The sequence below is a fragment of the Hyperolius riggenbachi genome, chromosome 3 (assembly GCF_040937935.1).
Source record: "Hyperolius riggenbachi isolate aHypRig1 chromosome 3, aHypRig1.pri, whole genome shotgun sequence".
Lineage (NCBI taxonomy): Eukaryota > Metazoa > Chordata > Amphibia > Anura > Hyperoliidae > Hyperolius > Hyperolius riggenbachi.
This window is the reverse complement of record NC_090648.1, coordinates 42,723,157-42,743,417: the sequence shown is the minus strand read 5'-3', so window position 1 is coordinate 42,743,417 and position 20,261 is coordinate 42,723,157. Positions and strand designations below refer to the sequence as shown.

Here is a 20,261-nt window from a genome sequence, read left to right as displayed (position 1 = left end):
TATAATGGGATTGGTAGGACAGTAAGAAGATGTGACCTCGCCTCATGTTCATACTGGCTTGAGTCTCCCTAAAAGTAGAAGTAATCTGCATAGTTCAGCCCACAGTCTAGCTAAGTGACCCTAAAAGGCAGATGTTAATTGTGGAAATGCTTGGCTGAAAGTTTGCAATGATTCCAAAAGATGTAAGCAAAGATGAAAAATACAGCATGGCGTGTTGATGGCATGGTGTAGAAGGCCCTTGTTTAGGTAGGTGTGCTCCAGTGGGATGATTAAGGTGTCCTCTGTCAGGCCTCTTGCAAATGATTTTTCTTGTGTGAGCAAAAGGTGCGCGTTCTTCTTTTCTGTCCAAAAAGTGCACTTTGCTATCCTGAAAAGATGAGCCGTGTTTTGCGCACAGGGCTTTGACCATAGCTGAAAAAATGATAGCGTTAGATGTCATGTTTTATTGAGACGAGGTGGCCGAGTGGTTAAGGCGATGGACTGCTAATCCATTGTGCTCTGCATGCATGGGTTCAAATCCCATCCTCGTCGATGGTGCACTTTTACAAACTAGTATCATACCCACCATCCAACTCGCCTGTCCTTGACGTCCATGTGGTTGTGCATGGATAAGTGTGTATGCCCTTTGCCCGATGACTATTGGGACACAGATTGTGTACATTTACACAATGCTTGTCTGCAGCATCATTCTTTCTCACAAAGTATGGGCCGTTCGGGGTTCAGACCTGCAACCCACAAATAGAAAATTCACCTCTGCAGCCTTAGCGGAGAAAATAAACAGTGCTTGTCTGGCTGCACGAAGAAAATAGTTTGTCTGTAGAAGGACAAGTGCCAAAAAGTGCTTCAGTCATACCTGATTTTCAAGTTGTAAACCTCCTGTCTGTGACTGGCAGGTGCCAGTGTGAGGCATAAGGTATAATGGGATTGGTAGGACAGTAAGAAGATGTGCCCTCGCCTCATGTTCATACTGGCTTGAGTCTCCCTAAAAGGAGAAGTAATCTGCATAGTTCAGCCCACAGTCTAGCTAAGTGACCCTAAAAGGCAGATGTTAATTGTGGAAATGCTTGGCTGAAAGTTTGCAATGATTCCAAAAGATGTAAGCAAAGATGAAAAATACAGCATGGCGTGTTGATGGCATGGTGTAGAAGGCCCTTGTTTAGGTAGGTGTGCTCCAGTGGGATGATTAAGGTGTCCTCTGTCAGGCCTCTTGAAAATGATTTTTCTTGTGTGAGCAAAAGGTGCGCGTTCTTCTTTTCTGTCCAAAAAGTGCACTTTGCTATCCTGAAAAGATGAGCCGTGTTTTGCGCACAGGGCTTTGACCAGAGCTGAAAAAATGATAGCGTTTGATGTCATGTTTTACTGAGACGAGGTGGCCGAGTAGTTAAGGCGATGGCCTGCTAATCCATTGTGCTCTGCACGCATGGGTTCTAATCCCATCCTCGTCGATGGTGCACTTTTACTAACTAGTATCATACCCACCATCCAACTCACCTGTCCTTGACGTCCATGTGGTTGTGCATGGATAAGTGTGTATGCCATTTGCCCGATGACTATTGGGACACAGATTGTGTACATTTACACAATGCTTGTCTGCAGCATCATTCTTTCTCACAAAGTATGGGCCGTTTGGGGTTCAGACCTGCAACCCACAAATAGAAAATTCACCTCTGCAGCCTTAGCGGAGAAAATAAACAGTGCTTGTCTGGCTGCACGAAGAAAATAGTTTGTCTGTAGAAGGACAAGTGCCAAAAAGTGCTTCAGTCATACCTGATTTTCAAGTTGTAAACCTCCTGTCTGTGACTGGCAGGTGCCAGTGTGAGGCATAAGGTATAATGGGATTGGTAGGACAGTAAGAAGATGTGCCCTCGCCTCATGTTCATACTGGCTTGAGTCTCCCTAAAAGTAGAAGTAATCTGCATAGTTCAGCCCACAGTCTAGCTAAGTGACCCTAAAAGGCAGATGTTAATTGTGGAAATGCTTGGCTGAAAGTTTGCAATGATTCCAAAAGATGTAAGCAAAGATGAAAAATACAGCATGGCGTGTTGATGGCATGGTGTAGAAGGCCCTTGTTTAGGTAGGTGTGCTCCAGTGGGGTGATTAAGGTGTCCTCTGTCAGGCCTCTTGCAAATGATTTTTCTTGTGTGAGCAAAAGGTGCGCGTTCTTCTTTTCTGTCCAAAAAGTGCACTTTGCTATCCTGAAAAGATGAGCCGTGTTTTGCGCACAGGGCTTTGACCAGAGCTGAAAAAATGATAGCGTTAGATGTCATGTTTTATTGAGACGAGGTGGCCGAGTGGTTAAGGCGATGGACTGCTAATCCATTGTGCTCTGCACACATGGGTTCAAATCCCATCCTCGTCGATGGTGCACTTTTACAAACTAGTATCATACCCACCATCCAACTCGCCTGTCCTTGACGTCCATGTGGTTGTGCATGGATAAGTGTGTATGCCCTTTGCCCGATGACTATTGGGACACAGATTGTGTACATTTACACAATGCTTGTCTGCAGCATCATTCTTTCTCACAAAGTATGGGCCGTTCGGGGTTCAGACCTGCAACCCACAAATAGAAAATTCACCTCTGCAGCCTTAGCGGAGAAAATAAACAGTGCTTGTCTGGCTGCACGAAGAAATTAGTTTGTCTGTAGAAGGACAAGTGCCAAAAAGTGCTTCAGTCATACCTGATTTTCAAGTTGTAAACCTCCTGTCTGTGACTGGCAGGTGCCAGTGTGAGGCATAAGGTATAATGGGATTGGTAGGACAGTAAGAAGATGTGCCCTCGCCTCATGTTCATACTGGCTTGAGTCTCCCTAAAAGTAGAAGTAATCTGCATAGTTCAGCCCACAGTCTAGCTAAGTGACCCTAAAAGGCAGATGTTAATTGTGGAAATGCTTGGCTGAAAGTTTGCAATGATTCCAAAAGATGTAAGCAAAGATGAAAAATACAGCATGGCGTGTTGATGGCATGGTGTAGAAGGCCCTTGTTTAGGTAGGTGTGCTCCAGTGGGATGATTAAGGTGTCCTCTGTCAGGCCTCTTGCAAATGATTTTTCTTGTGTGAGCAAAAGGTGCGCGTTCTTCTTTTCTGTCCAAAAAGTGCACTTTGCTATCCTGAAAAGATGAGCCGTGTTTTGCGCACAGGGCTTTGACCATAGCTGAAAAAATGATAGCGTTAGATGTCATGTTTTGTTGAGACGAGGTGGCCGAGTGGTTAAGGCGATGGACTGCTAATCCATTGTGCTCTGCATGCATGGGTTCAAATCCCATCCTCGTGGATGGTGCACTTTTACAAACTAGTATCATACCCACCATCCAACTCGCCTGTCCTTGACGTCCATGTGGTTGTGCATGGAAAAGTGTGTATGCCCTTTGCCCGATGACTATTGGGACACAGATTGTGTACATTTACACAATGCTTGTCTGCAGCATCATTCTTTCTCACAAAGTATGGGCCGTTCGGGGTTCAGACCTGCAACCCACAAATAGAAAATTCACCTCTGCAGCCTTAGCGGAGAAAATAAACAGTGCTTGTCTGGCTGCACGAAGAAAATAGTTTGTCTGTAGAAGGACAAGTGCCAAAAAGTGCTTCAGTCATACCTGATTTTCAAGTTGTAAACCTCCTGTCTGTGACTGGCAGGTGCCAGTGTGAGGCACAAGGTATAATGGGATTGGTAGGACAGTAAGAAGATGTGCCCTCGCCTCATGTTCATACTGGCTTGAGTCTCCCTAAAAGTAGAAGTAATCTGCATAGTTCAGCCCACAGTCTAGCTAAGTGACCCTAAAAGGCAGATGTTAATTGTGGAAATGCTTGGCTGAAAGTTTGCAATGATACCAAAAGATGTAAGCAAAGATGAAAAATACAGCATGGCGTGTTGATGGCATGGTGTAGAAGGCCCTTGTTTAGGTAGGTGTGCTCCAGTGGGACGATTAAGGTGTCCTCTGTCAGGCCTCTTGAAAATGATTTTTCTTGTGTGAGCAAAAGGTGCGCGTTCTTCTTTTCTGTCCAAAAAGTGCACTTTGCTATCCTGAAAAGATGAGCCGTGTTTTGCGCACAGGGCTTTGACCAGAGCTGAAAAAATGATAGCGTTAGATGTCATGTTTTACTGAGACGAGGTGGCCGAGTGGTTAAGGCGATGGACTGCTAATCCATTGTGCTCTGCACGCATGGGTTCAAATCCCATCCTCGTCGATGGTGCACTTTTACTAAATAGTATCATACCCACCATCCAACTCGCCTGTCCTTGACGTCCATGTGGTTGTGCATGGATAAGTGTGTATGCCACTTGCCCGATGACTATTGGGACACAGATTGTGTACATTTACACAATGCTTGTCTGCAGCATCATTCTTTCTCACAAAGTATGGGCCATTTGGGGTTCAGACCTGCAACCCACAAATAGAAAATTCACCTCTGCAGCCTTAGCGGAGAAAATAAACAGTGCTTGTCTGGCTGCACGAAGAAAATAGTTTGTCTGTAGAAGGACAAGTGCCAAAAAGTGCTTCAGTCATACCTGATTTTCAAGTTGTAAACCTCCTGTCTGTGACTGGCAGGTGCCAGTGTGAGGCATAAGGTATAATGGGATTGGTAGGACAGTAAGAAGATGTGCCCTCGCCTCATGTTCATACTGGCTTGAGTCTCCCTAAAAGTAGAAGTAATCTGCATAGTTCAGCCCACAGTCTAGCTAAGTGACCCTAAAAGGCAGATGTTAATTGTGGAAATGCTTGGCTGAAAGTTTGCAATGATTCCAAAAGATGTAAGCAAAGATGAAAAATACAGCATGGCGTGTTGATGGCATGGTGTAGAAGGCCCTTGTTTAGGTAGGTGTGCTCCAGTGGGATGATTAAGGTGTCCTCTGTCAGGCCTCTTGCAAATGATTTTTCTTGTGTGAGCAAAAGGTGCGCGTTCTTCTTTTCTGTCCAAAAAGTGCACTTTGCTATCCTGAAAAGATGAGCCGTGTTTTGCGCACAGGGCTTTGACCATAGCTGAAAAAATGATAGCGTTAGATGTCATGGTTTATTGAGACGAGGTGGCCGAGTGGTTAAGGCGATGGACTGCTAATCCATTGTGCTCTGCATGCATGGGTTCAAATCCCATCCTCGTCGATGGTGCACTTTTACAAACTAGTATCATACCCACCATCCAACTCGCCTGTCCTTGACGTCCATGTGGTTGTGCATGGATAAGTGTGTATGCCCTTTGCCCGATGACTATTGGGACACAGATTGTGTACATTTACACAATGCTTGTCTGCAGCATCATTCTTTCTCACAAAGTATGGGCCGTTTGGGGTTCAGACCTGCAACCCACAAATAGAAAATTCACCTCTGCAGCCTTAGCGGAGAAAATAAACAGTGCTTGTCTGGCTGCACGAAGAAAATAGTTTGTCTGTAGAAGGACAAGTGCCAAAAAGTGCTTCAGTCATACCTGATTTTCAAGTTGTAAACCTCCTGTCTGTGACTGGCAGGTGCCAGTGTGAGGCACAAGGTATAATGGGATTGGTAGGACAGTAAGAAGATGTGCCCTCGCCTCATGTTCATACTGGCTTGAGTCTCCCTAAAAGTAGAAGTAATCTGCATAGTTCAGCCCACAGTCTAGCTAAGTGACCCTAAAAGGCAGATGTTAATTGTGGAAATGCTTGGCTGAAAGTTTGCAATGATTCCAAAAGATGTAAGCAAAGATGAAAAATACAGCATGGCGTGTTGATGGCATGGTGTAGAAGGCCCTTGTTTAGGTAGGTGTGCTCCAGTGGGACGATTAAGGTGTCCTCTGTCAGGCCTCTTGCAAATGATTTTTCTTGTGTGAGCAAAAGGTGCGCGTTCTTCTTTTCTGTCCAAAAAGTGCACTTTGCTATCCTGAAAAGATGAGCCGTGTTTTGCGCACAGGGCTTTGACCAGAGCTGAATAAATGATAGCGTTAGATGTCATGTTTTACTGAGACGAGGTGGCCGAGTGGTTAAGGCGATGGACTGCTAATCCATTGTGCTCTGCACGCATGGGTTCAAATCCCATCCTCGTCGATGGTGCACTTTTACTAAATAGTATCATACCCACCATCCAACTCGCCTGTCCTTGACGTCCATGTGGTTGTGCATGGATAAGTGTGTATGCCATTTGCCCGATGACTATTGGGACACAGATTGTGTACATTTACACAATGCTTGTCTGCAGCATCATTCTTTCTCACAAAGTATGGGCCATTTGGGGTTCAGACCTGCAACCCACAAATAGAAAATTCACCTCTGCAGCCTTAGCGGAGAAAATAAACAGTGCTTGTCTGGCTGCACGAAGAAAATAGTTTGTCTGTAGAAGGACAAGTGCCAAAAAGTGCTTCAGTCATACCTGATTTTCAAGTTGTAAACCTCCTGTCTGTGACTGGCAGGTGCCAGTGTGAGGCATAAGGTATAATGGGATTGGTAGGACAGTAAGAAGATGTGCCCTCGCCTCATGTTCATACTGGCTTGAGTCTCCCTAAAAGTAGAAGTAATCTGCATAGTTCAGCCCACAGTCTAGCTAAGTGACCCTAAAAGGCAGATGTTAATTGTGGAAATGCTTGGCTGAAAGTTTGCAATGATTCCAAAAGATGTAAGCAAAGATGAAAAATACAGCATGGCGTGTTGATGGCATGGTGTAGAAGGCCCTTGTTTAGGTAGGTGTGCTCCAGTGGGATGATTAAGGTGTCCTCTGTCAGGCCTCTTGCAAATGATTTTTCTTGTGTGAGCAAAAGGTGCGCGTTCTTCTTTTCTGTCCAAAAAGTGCACTTTGCTATCCTGAAAAGATGAGCCGTGTTTTGCGCACAGGGCTTTGACCATAGCTGAAAAAATGATAGCGTTAGATGTCATGATTTGATGAGACGAGGTGGCCGAGTGGTTAAGGCGATGGACTGCTAATCCATTGTGCTCTGCATGCATGGGTTCAAATCCCATCCTCGTCGATGGTGCACTTTTACAAACTAGTATCATACCCACCATCCAACTCGCCTGTCCTTGACATCCATGTGGTTGTGCATGGAAAAGTGTGTATGCCCTTTGCCCGATGACTATTGGGACACAGATTGTGTACATTTACACAATGCTTGTCTGCAGCATCATTCTTTCTCACAAAGTATGGGCCGTTCGGGGTTCAGACCTGCAACCCACAAATAGAAAATTCACCTCTGCAGCCTTAGCGGAGAAAATAAACAGTGCTTGTCTAGCTGCACGAAGAAAATAGTTTGTCTGTAGAAGGACAAGTGCCAAAAAGTGCTTCAGTCATACCTGATTTTCAAGTTGTAAACCTCCTGTCTGTGACTGGCAGGTGCCAGTGTGAGGCATAAGGTATAATGGGATTGGTAGGACAGTAAGAAGATGTGCCCTCGCCTCATGTTCATACTGGCTTGAGTCTCCCTAAAAGTAGAAGTAATCTGCATAGTTCAGCCCACAGTCTAGCTAAGTGACCCTAAAAGGCAGATGTTAATTGTGGAAATGCTTGGCTGAAAGTTTGCAATGATTCCAAAAGATGTAAGCAAAGATGAAAAATACAGCATGGCGTGTTGATGGCATGGTGTAGAAGGCCCTTGTTTAGGTAGGTGTGCTCCAGTGGGATGAATAAGGTGTCCTCTGTCAGGCCTCTTGCAAATGATTTTTCTTGTGTGAGCAAAAGGTGCGCGTTCTTCTTTTCTGTCCAAAAAGTGCACTTTGCTATCCTGAAAAGATGAGCCGTGTTTTGCGCACAGGGCTTTGACCATAGCTGAAAAAATGATAGCGTTAGATGTCATGTTTTATTGAGACGAGGTGGCCGAGTGGTTAAGGCGATGGACTGCTAATCCATTGTGCTCTGCATGCATGGGTTCAAATCCCATCCTCATCGATGGTGCACTTTTACAAACTAGTATCATACCCACCATCCATCTCGCCTGTCCTTGACGTCCATGTGGTTGTGCATGGATAAGTGTGTATGCCCTTTGCCCGATGACTATTGGGACACAGATTGTGTACATTTACACAATGCTTGTCTGCAGCATCATTCTTTCTCACAAAGTATGGGCCGTTCGGGGTTCAGACCTGCAACCCACAAATAGAAAATTCACCTCTGCAGCCTTAGCGGAGAAAATAAACAGTGCTTGTCTGGCTGCACGAAGAAATTAGTTTGTCTGTAGAAGGACAAGTGCCAAAAAGTGCTTCAGTCATACCTGATTTTCAAGTTGTAAACCTCCTGTCTGTGACTGGCAGGTGCCAGTGTGAGGCATAAGGTATAATGGGATTGGTAGGACAGTAAGAAGATGTGCCCTCGCCTCATGTTCATACTGGCTTGAGTCTCCCTAAAAGTAGAAGTAATCTGCATAGTTCAGCCCACAGTCTAGCTAAGTGACCCTAAAAGGCAGATGTTAATTGTGGAAATGCTTGGCTGAAAGTTTGCAATGATTCCAAAAGATGTAAGCAAAGATGAAAAATACAGCATGGCGTGTTGATGGCATGGTGTAGAAGGCCCTTGTTTAGGTAGGTGTGCTCCAGTGGGATGATTAAGGTGTCCTTTGTCAGGCCTCTTGCAAATGATTTTTCTTGTGTGAGCAAAAGGTGCGCGTTCTTCTTTTCTGTCCAAAAAGTGCACTTTGCTATCCTGAAAAGATGAGCCGTGTTTTGCGCACAGGGCTTTGACCAGAGCTGAAAAAATGATAGCGTTAGATGTCATGTTTTACTGAGACGAGGTGGCCGAGTGGTTAAGGCGATGGACTGCTAATCCATTGTGCTCTGCACGCATGGGTTCAAATCCCATCCTCGTCGATGGTGCACTTTTACAAACTAGTATCATACCCACCATCCAACTCGCCTGTCCTTGACGTCCATGTGGTTGTGCATGGATAAGTGTGTATGCCCTTTGCCCGATGACTATTGGGACACAGATTGTGTACATTTACACAATGCTTGTCTGCAGCATCATTCTTTCTCACAAAGTATGGGCCATTTGGGGTTCAGACCTGCAACCCACAAATAGAAAATTCACCTCTGCAGCCTTAGCGGAGAAAATAAACAGTGCTTGTCTGGCTGCACGAAGAAAATAGTTTGTCTGTAGAAGGACAAGTGCCAAAAAGTGCTTCAGTCATACCTGATTTTCAAGTTGTAAACCTCCTGTCTGTGACTGGCAGGTGCCAGTGTGAGGCATAAGGTATAATGGGATTGGTAGGACAGTAAGAAGATGTGCCCTCGCCTCATGTTCATACTGGCTTGAGTCTCCCTAAAAGTAGAAGTAATCTGCATATTTCAGCCCACAGTCTAGCTAAGTGACCCTAAAAGGCAGATGTTAATTGTGGAAATGCTTGGCTGAAAGTTTGCAATGATTCCAAAAGATGTAAGCAAAGATGAAAAATACAGCATGGCGTGTTGATGGCATGGTGTAGAAGGCCCTTGTTTAGGTAGGTGTGCTCCAGTGGGGTGATTAAGGTGTCCTCTGTCAGGCCTCTTGCAAATGATTTTTCTTGTGTGAGCAAAAGGTGCGCGTTCTTCTTTTCTGTCCAAAAAGTGCACTTTGCTATCCTGAAAAGATGAGCCGTGTTTTGCGCACAGGGCTTTGACCAGAGCTGAAAAAATGATAGCGTTAGATGTCATGTTTTATTGAGACGAGGTGGCCGAGTGGTTAAGGCGATGGACTGCTAATCCATTGTGCTCTGCATGCATGGGTTCAAATCCCATCCTCGTCGATGGTGCACTTTTACAAACTAGTATCATACCCACCATCCAACTCGCCTGTCCTTGACGTCCATGTGGTTGTGCATGGAAAAGTGTGTATGCCCTTTGCCCGATGACTATTGGGACACAGATTGTGTACATTTACACAATGCTTGTCTGCAGCATCATTCTTTCTCACAAAGTAAGGGCCGTTCGGGGTTCAGACCTGCAACCCACAAATAGAAAATTCACCTCTGCAGCCTTAGCGGAGAAAATAAACAGTGCTTGTCTGGCTGCACGAAGAAAATAGTTTGTCTGTAGAAGGACAAGTGCCAAAAAGTGCTTCAGTCATACCTGATTTTCAAGTTGTAAACCTCCTGTCTGTGACTGGCAGGTGCCAGTGTGAGGCATAAGGTATAATGGGATTGTTAGGACAGTAAGAAGATGTGCCCTCGCCTCATGTTCATACTGGCTTGAGTCTCCCTAAAAGTAGAAGTAATCTGCATAGTTCAGCCCACAGTCTAGCTAAGTGACCCTAAAAGGCAGATGTTAATTGTGGAAATGCTTGGCTGAAAGTTTGCAATGATTCCAAAAGATGTAAGCAAAGATGAAAAATACAGCATGGCGTGTTGATGGCATGGTGTAGAAGGCCCTTGTTTAGGTAGGTGTGCTCCAGTGGGATGATTAAGGTGTCCTTTGTCAGGCCTCTTGCAAATGATTTTTCTTGTGTGAGCAAAAGGTGCGCGTTCTTCTTTTCTGTCCAAAAAGTGCACTTTGCTATCCTGAAAAGATGAGCCGTGTTTTGCGCACAGGGCTTTGACCAGAGCTGAAAAAATGATAGCGTTAGATGTCATGTTTTACTGAGACGAGGTGGCCGAGTGGTTAAGGCGATGGACTGCTAATCCATTGTGCTCTGCACGCATGGGTTCAAATCCCATCCTCGTCGATGGTGCACTTTTACAAACTAGTATCATACCCACCATCCAACTCGCCTGTCCTTGACGTCCATGTGGTTGTGCATGGATAAGTGTGTATGCCCTTTGCCCGATGACTATTGGGACACAGATTGTGTACATTTACACAATGCTTGTCTGCAGCATCATTCTTTCTCACAAAGTATGGGCCATTTGGGGTTCAGACCTGCAACCCACAAATAGAAAATTCACCTCTGCAGCCTTAGCGGAGAAAATAAACAGTGCTTGTCTGGCTGCACGAAGAAAATAGTTTGTCTGTAGAAGGACAAGTGCCAAAAAGTGCTTCAGTCATACCTGATTTTCAAGTTGTAAACCTCCTGTCTGTGACTGGCAGGTGCCAGTGTGAGGCATAAGGTATAATGGGATTGGTAGGACAGTAAGAAGATGTGCCCTCGCCTCATGTTCATACTGGCTTGAGTCTCCCTAAAAGTAGAAGTAATCTGCATATTTCAGCCCACAGTCTAGCTAAGTGACCCTAAAAGGCAGATGTTAATTGTGGAAATGCTTGGCTGAAAGTTTGCAATGATTCCAAAAGATGTAAGCAAAGATGAAAAATACAGCATGGCGTGTTGATGGCATGGTGTAGAAGGCCCTTGTTTAGGTAGGTGTGCTCCAGTGGGGTGATTAAGGTGTCCTCTGTCAGGCCTCTTGCAAATGATTTTTCTTGTGTGAGCAAAAGGTGCGCGTTCTTCTTTTCTGTCCAAAAAGTGCACTTTGCTATCCTGAAAAGATGAGCCGTGTTTTGCGCACAGGGCTTTGACCAGAGCTGAAAAAATGATAGCGTTAGATGTCATGTTTTATTGAGACGAGGTGGCCGAGTGGTTAAGGCGATGGACTGCTAATCCATTGTGCTCTGCATGCATGGGTTCAAATCCCATCCTCGTCGATGGTGCACTTTTACAAACTAGTATCATACCCACCATCCAACTCGCCTGTCCTTGACGTCCATGTGGTTGTGCATGGAAAAGTGTGTATGCCCTTTGCCCGATGACTATTGGGACACAGATTGTGTACATTTACACAATGCTTGTCTGCAGCATCATTCTTTCTCACAAAGTAAGGGCCGTTCGGGGTTCAGACCTGCAACCCACAAATAGAAAATTCACCTCTGCAGCCTTAGCGGAGAAAATAAACAGTGCTTGTCTGGCTGCACGAAGAAAATAGTTTGTCTGTAGAAGGACAAGTGCCAAAAAGTGCTTCAGTCATACCTGATTTTCAAGTTGTAAACCTCCTGTCTGTGACTGGCAGGTGCCAGTGTGAGGCATAAGGTATAATGGGATTGGTAGGACAGTAAGAAGATGTGCCTTCGCCTCATGTTCATACTGGCTTGAGTCTCCCTAAAAGTAGAAGTAATCTGCATAGTTCAGCCCACAGTCTAGCTAAGTGACCCTAAAAGGCAGATGTTAATTGTGGAAATGCTTGGCTGAAAGTTTGCAATGATTCCAAAAGATGTAAGCAAAGATGAAAAATACAGCATGGCGTGTTGATGGCATGGTGTAGAAGGCCCTTGTTTAGGTAGGTGTGCTCCAGTGGGGTGATTAAGGTGTCCTCTGTCAGGCCTCTTGCAAATGATTTTTCTTGTGTGAGCAAAAGGTGCGCGTTCTTCTTTTCTGTCCAAAAAGTGCACTTTGCTATCCTGAAAAGATGAGCCGTGTTTTGCGCACAGGGCTTTGACCATAGCTGAAAAAATGATAGCGTTAGATGTCATGCTTTATTGAGACGAGGTGGCCGAGTGGTTAAGGCGATGGACTGCTAATCCATTGTGCTCTGCACGCATGGGTTCAAATCCCATCCTCGTCGATGGTGCACTTTTACAAACTAGTATCATACCCACCATCCAACTCGCCTGTCCTTGACGTCCATGTGGTTGTGCATGGATAAGTGTGTATGCCCTTTGCCCGATGACTATTGGGACACAGATTGTGTACATTTACACAATGCTTGTCTGCAGCATCATTCTTTCTCACAAAGTATGGGCCGTTCGGGGTTCAGACCTGCAACCCACAAATAGAAAATTCACCTCTGCAGCCTTAGCGGAGAAAATAAACAGTGCTTGTCTGGCTGCACGAAGAAATTAGTTTGTCTGTAGAAGGACAAGTGCCAAAAAGTGCTTCAGTCATACCTGATTTTCAAGTTGTAAACCTCCTGTCTGTGACTGGCAGGTGCCAGTGTGAGGCATAAGGTATAATGGGATTGGTAGGACAGTAAGAAGATGTGCCCTCGCCTCATGTTCATACTGGCTTGAGTCTCCCTAAAAGTAGAAGTAATCTGCATAGTTCAGCCCACAGTCTAGCTAAGTGACCCTAAAAGGCAGATGTTAATTGTGGAAATGCTTGGCTGAAAGTTTGCAATGATTCCAAAAGATGTAAGCAAAGATGAAAAATACAGCATGGCGTGTTGATGGCATGGTGTAGAAGGCCCTTGTTTAGGTAGGTGTGCTCCAGTGGGATGATTAAGGTGTCCTCTGTCAGGCCTCTTGCAAATGATTTTTCTTGTGTGAGCAAAAGGTGCGCGTTCTTCTTTTCTGTCCAAAAAGTGCACTTTGCTATCCTGAAAAGATGAGCCGTGTTTTGCGCACAGGGCTTTGACCAGAGCTGAAAAAATGATAGCGTTAGATGTCATGTTTTACTGAGACGAGGTGGCCGAGTGGTTAAGGCGATGGACTGCTAATCCATTGTGCTCTGCATGCATGGGTTCAAATCCCATCCTCGTCGATGGTGCACTTTTACAAACTAGTATCATACCCACCATCCAACTCGCCTGTCCTTGACGTCCATGTGGTTGTGCATGGAAAAGTGTGTATGCCCTTTGCCCGATGACTATTGGGACACAGATTGTGTACATTTACACAATGCTTGTCTGCAGCATCATTCTTTCTCACAAAGTAAGGGCCGTTCGGGGTTCAGACCTGCAACCCACAAATAGAAAATTCACCTCTGCAGCCTTAGCGGAGAAAATAAACAGTGCTTGTCTGGCTGCACAAAGAAAATAGTTTGTCTGTAGAAGGACAAGTGCCAAAAAGTGCTTCAGTCATACCTGATTTTCAAGTTGTAAACCTCCTGTCTGTGACTGGCAGGTGCCAGTGTGAGGCATAAGGTATAATGGGATTGGTAGGACAGTAAGAAGATGTGCCTTCGCCTCATGTTCATACTGGCTTGAGTCTCCCTAAAAGTAGAAGTAATCTGCATAGTTCAGCCCACAGTCTAGCTAAGTGACCCTAAAAGGCAGATGTTAATTGTGGAAATGCTTGGCTGAAAGTTTGCAATGATTCCAAAAGATGTAAGCAAAGATGAAAAATACAGCATGGCGTGTTGATGGCATGGTGTAGAAGGCCCTTGTTTAGGTAGGTGTGCTCCAGTGGGGTGATTAAGGTGTCCTCTGTCAGGCCTCTTGCAAATGATTTTTCTTGTGTGAGCAAAAGGTGCGCGTTCTTCTTTTCTGTCCAAAAAGTGCACTTTGCTATCCTGAAAAGATGAGCCGTGTTTTGCGCACAGGGCTTTGACCATAGCTGAAAAAATGATAGCGTTAGATGTCATGTTTTATTGAGACGAGGTGGCCGAGTGGTTAAGGCGATGGACTGCTAATCCATTGTGCTCTGCATGCATGGGTTCAAATCCCATCCTCGTCGATGGTGCACTTTTACAAACTAGTATCATACCCACCATCCAACTCGCCTGTCCTTGACGTCCATGTGGTTGTGCATGGAAAAGTGTGTATGCCCTTTGCCCGATGACTATTGGGACACAGATTGTGTACATTTACACAATGCTTGTCTGCAGCATCATTCTTTCTCACAAAGTAAGGGCCGTTCGGGGTTCAGACCTGCAACCCACAAATAGAAAATTCACCTCTGCAGCCTTAGCGGAGAAAATAAACAGTGCTTGTCTGGCTGCACGAAGAAAATAGTTTGTCTGTAGAAGGACAAGTGCCAAAAAGTGCTTCAGTCATACCTGATTTTCAAGTTGTAAACCTCCTGTCTGTGACTGGCAGGTGCCAGTGTGAGGCATAAGGTATAATGGGATTGGTAGGACAGTAAGAAGATGTGCCTTCGCCTCATGTTCATACTGGCTTGAGTCTCCCTAAAAGTAGAAGTAATCTGCATAGTTCAGCCCACAGTCTAGCTAAGTGACCCTAAAAGGCAGATGTTAATTGTGGAAATGCTTGGCTGAAAGTTTGCAATGATTCCAAAAGATGTAAGCAAAGATGAAAAATACAGCATGGCGTGTTGATGGCATGGTGTAGAAGGCCCTTGTTTAGGTAGGTGTGCTCCAGTGGGGTGATTAAGGTGTCCTCTGTCAGGCCTCTTGCAAATGATTTTTCTTGTGTGAGCAAAAGGTGCGCGTTCTTCTTTTCTGTCCAAAAAGTGCACTTTGCTATCCTGAAAAGATGAGCCGTGTTTTGCGCACAGGGCTTTGACCATAGCTGAAAAAATGATAGCGTTAGATGTCATGTTTTATTGAGACGAGGTGGCCGAGTGGTTAAGGCGATGGACTGCTAATCCATTGTGCTCTGCACGCATGGGTTCAAATCCCATCCTCGTCGATGGTGCACTTTTACAAACTAGTATCATACCCACCATCCAACTCGCCTGTCCTTGACGTCCATGTGGTTGTGCATGGATAAGTGTGTATGCCCTTTGCCCGATGACTATTGGGACACAGATTGTGTACATTTACACAATGCTTGTCTGCAGCATCATTCTTTCTCACAAAGTATGGGCCATTTGGGGTTCAGACCTGCAACCCACAAATAGAAAATTCACCTCTGCAGCCTTAGCGGAGAAAATAAACAGTGCTTGTCTGGCTGCACGAAGAAAATAGTTTGTCTGTAGAAGGACAAGTGCCAAAAAGTGCTTCAGTCATACCTGATTTTCAAGTTGTAAACCTCCTGTCTGTGACTGGCAGGTGCCAGTGTGAGGCATAAGGTATAATGGGATTGGTAGGACAGTAAGAAGATGTGCCCTCGCCTCATGTTCATACTGGCTTGAGTCTCCCTAAAAGTAGAAGTAATCTGCATAGTTCAGCCCACAGTCTAGCTAAGTGACCCTAAAAGGCAGATGTTAATTGTGGAAATGCTTGGCTGAAAGTTTGCAATGATTCCAAAAGATGTAAGCAAAGATGAAAAATACAGCATGGCGTGTTGATGGCATGGTGTAGAAGGCCCTTGTTTAGGTAGGTGTGCTCCAGTGGGGTGATTAAGGTGTCCTCTGTCAGGCCTCTTGCAAATGATTTTTCTTGTGTGAGCAAAAGGTGCGCGTTCTTCTTTTCTGTCCAAAAAGTGCACTTTGCTATCCTGAAAAGATGAGCCGTGTTTTGCGCACAGGGCTTTGACCAGAGCTGAAAAAATGATAGCGTTAGATGTCATGTTTTATTGAGACGAGGTGGCCGAGTGGTTAAGGCGATGGACTGCTAATCCATTGTGCTCTGCATGCATGGGTTCAAATCCCATCCTCGTCGATGGTGCACTTTTACAAACTAGTATCATACCCACCATCCAACTCGCCTGTCCTTGACGTCCATGTGGTTGTGCATGGAAAAGTGTGTATGCCCTTTGCCCGATGACTATTGGGACACAGATTGTGTACATTTACACAATGCTTGTCTGCAGCATCATTCTTTCTCACAAAGTAAGGGCCGTTCGGGGTTCAGACCTGCAACCCACAAATAGAAAATTCACCTCTGCAGCCTTAGCGGAGAAAATAAACAGTGCTTGTCTGGCTGCACGAAGAAAATAGTTTGTCTGTAGAAGGACAAGTGCCAAAAAGTGCTTCAGTCATACCTGATTTTCAAGTTGTAAACCTCCTGTCTGTGACTGGCAGGTGCCAGTGTGAGGCATAAGGTATAATGGGATTGGTAGGACAGTAAGAAGATGTGCCCTCGCCTCATGTTCATACTGGCTTGAGTCTCCCTAAAAGTAGAAGTAATCTGCATAGTTCAGCCCACAGTCTAGCTAAGTGACCCTAAAAGGCAGATGTTAATTGTGGAAATGCTTGGCTGAAAGTTTGCAATGATTCCAAAAGATGTAAGCAAAGATGAAAAATACAGCATGGCGTGTTGATGGCATGGTGTAGAAGGCCCTTGTTTAGGTAGGTGTGCTCCAGTGGGGTGATTAAGGTGTCCTCTGTCAGGCCTCTTGCAAATGATTTTTCTTGTGTGAGCAAAAGGTGCGCGTTCTTCTTTTCTGTCCAAAAAGTGCACTTTGCTATCCTGAAAAGATGAGCCGTGTTTTGCGCACAGGGCTTTGACCATAGCTGAAAAAATGATAGCGTTAGATGTCATGCTTTATTGAGACGAGGTGGCCGAGTGGTTAAGGCGATGGACTGCTAATCCATTGTGCTCTGCACACATGGGTTCAAATCCCATCCTCGTCGATGGTGCACTTTTACAAACTAGTATCATACCCACCATCCAACTCGCTGTCCTTGACGTCCATGTGGTTGTGCATGGATAAGTGTGTATGCCCTTTGCCCGATGACTATTGGGACACAGATTGTGTACATTTACACAATGCTTGTCTGCAGCATCATTCTTTCTCACAAAGTATGGGCCGTTCGGGGTTCAGACCTGCAACCCACAAATAGAAAATTCACCTCTGCAGCCTTAGCGGAGAAAATAAACAGTGCTTGTCTGGCTGCACGAAGAAATTAGTTTGTCTGTAGAAGGACAAGTGCCAAAAAGTGCTTCAGTCATACCTGATTTTCAAGTTGTAAACCTCCTGTCTGTGACTGGCAGGTGCCAGTGTGAGGCATAAGGTATAATGGGATTGGTAGGACAGTAAGAAGATGTGCCCTCGCCTCATGTTCATACTGGCTTGAGTCTCCCTAAAAGTAGAAGTAATCTGCATAGTTCAGCCCACAGTCTAGCTAAGTGACCCTAAAAGGCAGATGTTAATTGTGGAAATGCTTGGCTGAAAGTTTGCAATGATTCCAAAAGATGTAAGCAAAGATGAAAAATACAGCATGGCGTGTTGATGGCATGGTGTAGAAGGCCCTTGTTTAGGTAGGTGTGCTCCAGTGGGATGATTAAGGTGTCCTCTGTCAGGCCTCTTGCAAATGATTTTTCTTGTGTGAGCAAAAGGTGCGCGTTCTTCTTTTCTGTCCAAAAAGTGCACTTTGCTATCCTGAAAAGATGAGCCGTGTTTTGCGCACAGGGCTTTGACCAGAGCTGAAAAAATGATAGCGTTAGATGGCATGTTTTACTGAGACGAGGTGGCCGAGTGGTTAAGGCGATGGACTGCTAATCCATTGTGCTCTGCACGCATGGGTTCAAATCCCATCCTCGTCGATGGTGCACTTTTACAAACTAGTATCATACCCACCATCCAACTCGCCTGTCCTTGACGTCCATGTGGTTGTGCATGGATAAGTGTGTATGCCCTTTGCCCGATGACTATTGGGACACAGATTGTGTACATTTACACAATGCTTGTCTGCAGCATCATTCTTTCTCACAAAGTATGGGCCGTTCGGGGTTCAGACCTGCAACCCACAAATAGAAAATTCACCTCTGCAGCCTTAGCGGAGAAAATAAACAGTGCTTGTCTGGCTGCACGAAGAAAATAGTTTGTCTGTAGAAGGACAAGTGCCAAAAAGTGCTTCAGTCATACCTGATTTTCAAGTTGTAAACCTCCTGTCTGTGACTGGCAGGTGCCAGTGTGAGGCATAAGGTATAATGGGATTGGTAGGACAGTAAGAAGATGTGCCCTCGCCTCATGTTCATACTGGCTTGAGTCTCCCTAAAAGTAGAAGTAATCTGCATAGTTCAGCCCACAGTCTAGCTAAGTGACCCTAAAAGGTAGATGTTAATTGTGGAAATGCTTGGCTGAAAGTTTGCAATGATTCCAAAAGATGTAAGCAAAGATGAAAAATACAGCATGGCGTGTTGATGGCATGGTGTAGAAGGCCCTTGTTTAGGTAGGTGTGCTCCAGTGGGACGATTAAGGTGTCCTCTGTCAGGCCTCTTGAAAATGATTTTTCTTGTGTGAGCAAAAGGTGCGCGTTCTTCTTTTCTGTCCAAAAAGTGCACTTTGCTATCCTGAAAAGATGAGCCGTGTTTTGCGCACAGGGCTTTGACCAGAGCTGAAAAAATGATAGCGTTAGATGTCATGTTTTACTGAGACGAGGTGGCCGAGTGGTTAAGGCGATGGACTGCTAATCCATTGTGCTCTGCACGCATGGGTTCAAATCCCATCCTCGTCGATGGTGCACTTTTACTAAATAGTATCATACCCACCATCCAACTCGCCTGTCCTTGACGTCCATGTGGTTGTGCATGGATAAGTGTGTATGCCCTTTGCCCGATGACTATTGGGACACAGATTGTGTACATTTACACAATGCTTGTCTGCAGCATCATTCTTTCTCACAAAGTATGGGCCGTTTGGGGTTCAGACCTGCAACCCACAAATAGAAAATTCACCTCTGCAGCCTTAGCGGAGAAAATAAACAGTGCTTGTCTGGCTGCACGAAGAAAATAGTTTGTCTGTAGAAGGACAAGTGCCAAAAAGTGCTTCAGTCATACCTGATTTTCAAGTTGTAAACCTCCTGTCTGTGACTGGCAGGTGCCAGTGTGAGGCACAAGGTATAATGGGATTGGTAGGACAGTAAGAAGATGTGCCCTCGCCTCATGTTCATACTGGCTTGAGTCTCCCTAAAAGTAGAAGTAATCTGCATAGTTCAGCCCACAGTCTAGCTAAGTGACCCTAAAAGGCAGATGTTAATTGTGGAAATGCTTGGCTGAAAGTTTGCAATGATTCCAAAAGATGTAAGCAAAGATGAAAAATACAGCATGGCGTGTTGATGGCATGGTGTAGAAGGCCCTTGTTTAGGTAGGTGTGCTCCAGTGGGATGATTAAGGTGTCCTCTGTCAGGCCTCTTGCAAATGATTTTTCTTGTGTGAGCAAAAGGTGCGCGTTCTTCTTTTCTGTCCAAAAAGTGCACTTTGCTATCCTGAAAAGATGAGCCGTGTTTTGCGCACAGGGCTTTGACCATAGCTGAAAAAATGATAGCGTTAGATGTCATGTTTAATTGAGACGAGGTGGCCGAGTGGTTAAGGCGATGGACTGCTAATCCATTGTGCTCTGCATGCATGGGTTCAAATCCCATCCTTGTCGATGGTGCACTTTTACAAACTAGTATCATACCCACCATCCAACTCGCCTGTCCTTGACGTCCATGTGGTTGTGCATGGAAAAGTGTGTATGCCCTTTGCCTGATGACTATTGGGACACAGATTGTGTACATTTACACAATGCTTGTCTGCAGCATCATTCTTTCTCACAAAGTATGGGCCGTTCGGGGTTCAGACCTGCAACCCACAAATAGAAAATTCACCTCTGCAGCCTTAGCGGAGAAAATAAACAGTGCTTGTCTAGCTGCACGAAGAAAATAGTTTGTCTGTAGAAGGACAAGTGCCAAAAAGTGCTTCAGTCATACCTGATTTTCAAGTTGTAAACCTCCTGTCTGTGACTGGCAGGTGCCAGTGTGAGGCATAAGGTATAATGGGATTGGTAGGACAGTAAGAAGATGTGCCCTCGCCTCATGTTCATACTGGCTTGAGTCTCCCTAAAAGTAGAAGTAATCTGCATAGTTCAGCCCACAGTCTAGCTAAGTGACCCTAAAAGGCAGATGTTAATTGTGGAAATGCTTGG

The 20,261-nt window shown here is 45.1% G+C and overlaps 22 non-coding genes across 22 annotated transcripts; all 22 read left to right on the top strand.

Moving 5' to 3' along the window:
* Positions 1-449: 449 nt before the first annotated feature.
* On the top strand, positions 450-531 carry TRNAS-GCU (transfer RNA serine (anticodon GCU)). The gene has a single exon. It is a non-coding gene; the product is annotated as a tRNA-Ser (tRNA).
* Positions 532-1,363: 832 nt separating this feature from the next.
* Positions 1,364-1,445, top strand: TRNAS-GCU (transfer RNA serine (anticodon GCU)). The gene has a single exon. It is a non-coding gene; the product is annotated as a tRNA-Ser (tRNA).
* Positions 1,446-2,277: 832 nt separating this feature from the next.
* Positions 2,278-2,359, top strand: TRNAS-GCU (transfer RNA serine (anticodon GCU)). The gene has a single exon. It is a non-coding gene; the product is annotated as a tRNA-Ser (tRNA).
* An 832-nt stretch (positions 2,360-3,191) lies between these two features.
* Positions 3,192-3,273, top strand: TRNAS-GCU (transfer RNA serine (anticodon GCU)). The gene has a single exon. It is a non-coding gene; the product is annotated as a tRNA-Ser (tRNA).
* An 832-nt stretch (positions 3,274-4,105) lies between these two features.
* On the top strand, positions 4,106-4,187 carry TRNAS-GCU (transfer RNA serine (anticodon GCU)). The gene has a single exon. It is a non-coding gene; the product is annotated as a tRNA-Ser (tRNA).
* An 832-nt stretch (positions 4,188-5,019) lies between these two features.
* On the top strand, positions 5,020-5,101 carry TRNAS-GCU (transfer RNA serine (anticodon GCU)). The gene has a single exon. It is a non-coding gene; the product is annotated as a tRNA-Ser (tRNA).
* Positions 5,102-5,933: 832 nt separating this feature from the next.
* TRNAS-GCU (transfer RNA serine (anticodon GCU)) lies at positions 5,934-6,015 on the top strand. Its single transcript has one exon. It is a non-coding gene; the product is annotated as a tRNA-Ser (tRNA).
* An 832-nt stretch (positions 6,016-6,847) lies between these two features.
* Positions 6,848-6,929, top strand: TRNAS-GCU (transfer RNA serine (anticodon GCU)). The gene has a single exon. It is a non-coding gene; the product is annotated as a tRNA-Ser (tRNA).
* An 832-nt stretch (positions 6,930-7,761) lies between these two features.
* Positions 7,762-7,843, top strand: TRNAS-GCU (transfer RNA serine (anticodon GCU)). The gene has a single exon. It is a non-coding gene; the product is annotated as a tRNA-Ser (tRNA).
* Positions 7,844-8,675: 832 nt separating this feature from the next.
* On the top strand, positions 8,676-8,757 carry TRNAS-GCU (transfer RNA serine (anticodon GCU)). The gene has a single exon. It is a non-coding gene; the product is annotated as a tRNA-Ser (tRNA).
* An 832-nt stretch (positions 8,758-9,589) lies between these two features.
* TRNAS-GCU (transfer RNA serine (anticodon GCU)) lies at positions 9,590-9,671 on the top strand. Its single transcript has one exon. It is a non-coding gene; the product is annotated as a tRNA-Ser (tRNA).
* Positions 9,672-10,503: 832 nt separating this feature from the next.
* On the top strand, positions 10,504-10,585 carry TRNAS-GCU (transfer RNA serine (anticodon GCU)). The gene has a single exon. It is a non-coding gene; the product is annotated as a tRNA-Ser (tRNA).
* Positions 10,586-11,417: 832 nt separating this feature from the next.
* Positions 11,418-11,499, top strand: TRNAS-GCU (transfer RNA serine (anticodon GCU)). The gene has a single exon. It is a non-coding gene; the product is annotated as a tRNA-Ser (tRNA).
* Positions 11,500-12,331: 832 nt separating this feature from the next.
* Positions 12,332-12,413, top strand: TRNAS-GCU (transfer RNA serine (anticodon GCU)). Its single transcript has one exon. It is a non-coding gene; the product is annotated as a tRNA-Ser (tRNA).
* An 832-nt stretch (positions 12,414-13,245) lies between these two features.
* TRNAS-GCU (transfer RNA serine (anticodon GCU)) lies at positions 13,246-13,327 on the top strand. The gene has a single exon. It is a non-coding gene; the product is annotated as a tRNA-Ser (tRNA).
* Positions 13,328-14,159: 832 nt separating this feature from the next.
* Positions 14,160-14,241, top strand: TRNAS-GCU (transfer RNA serine (anticodon GCU)). The gene has a single exon. It is a non-coding gene; the product is annotated as a tRNA-Ser (tRNA).
* An 832-nt stretch (positions 14,242-15,073) lies between these two features.
* TRNAS-GCU (transfer RNA serine (anticodon GCU)) lies at positions 15,074-15,155 on the top strand. The gene has a single exon. It is a non-coding gene; the product is annotated as a tRNA-Ser (tRNA).
* An 832-nt stretch (positions 15,156-15,987) lies between these two features.
* TRNAS-GCU (transfer RNA serine (anticodon GCU)) lies at positions 15,988-16,069 on the top strand. The gene has a single exon. It is a non-coding gene; the product is annotated as a tRNA-Ser (tRNA).
* Positions 16,070-16,901: 832 nt separating this feature from the next.
* Positions 16,902-16,983, top strand: TRNAS-GCU (transfer RNA serine (anticodon GCU)). The gene has a single exon. It is a non-coding gene; the product is annotated as a tRNA-Ser (tRNA).
* Positions 16,984-17,814: 831 nt separating this feature from the next.
* On the top strand, positions 17,815-17,896 carry TRNAS-GCU (transfer RNA serine (anticodon GCU)). The gene has a single exon. It is a non-coding gene; the product is annotated as a tRNA-Ser (tRNA).
* Positions 17,897-18,728: 832 nt separating this feature from the next.
* On the top strand, positions 18,729-18,810 carry TRNAS-GCU (transfer RNA serine (anticodon GCU)). Its single transcript has one exon. It is a non-coding gene; the product is annotated as a tRNA-Ser (tRNA).
* Positions 18,811-19,642: 832 nt separating this feature from the next.
* On the top strand, positions 19,643-19,724 carry TRNAS-GCU (transfer RNA serine (anticodon GCU)). The gene has a single exon. It is a non-coding gene; the product is annotated as a tRNA-Ser (tRNA).
* The last annotated feature ends 537 nt before the right edge of the window (positions 19,725-20,261 follow it).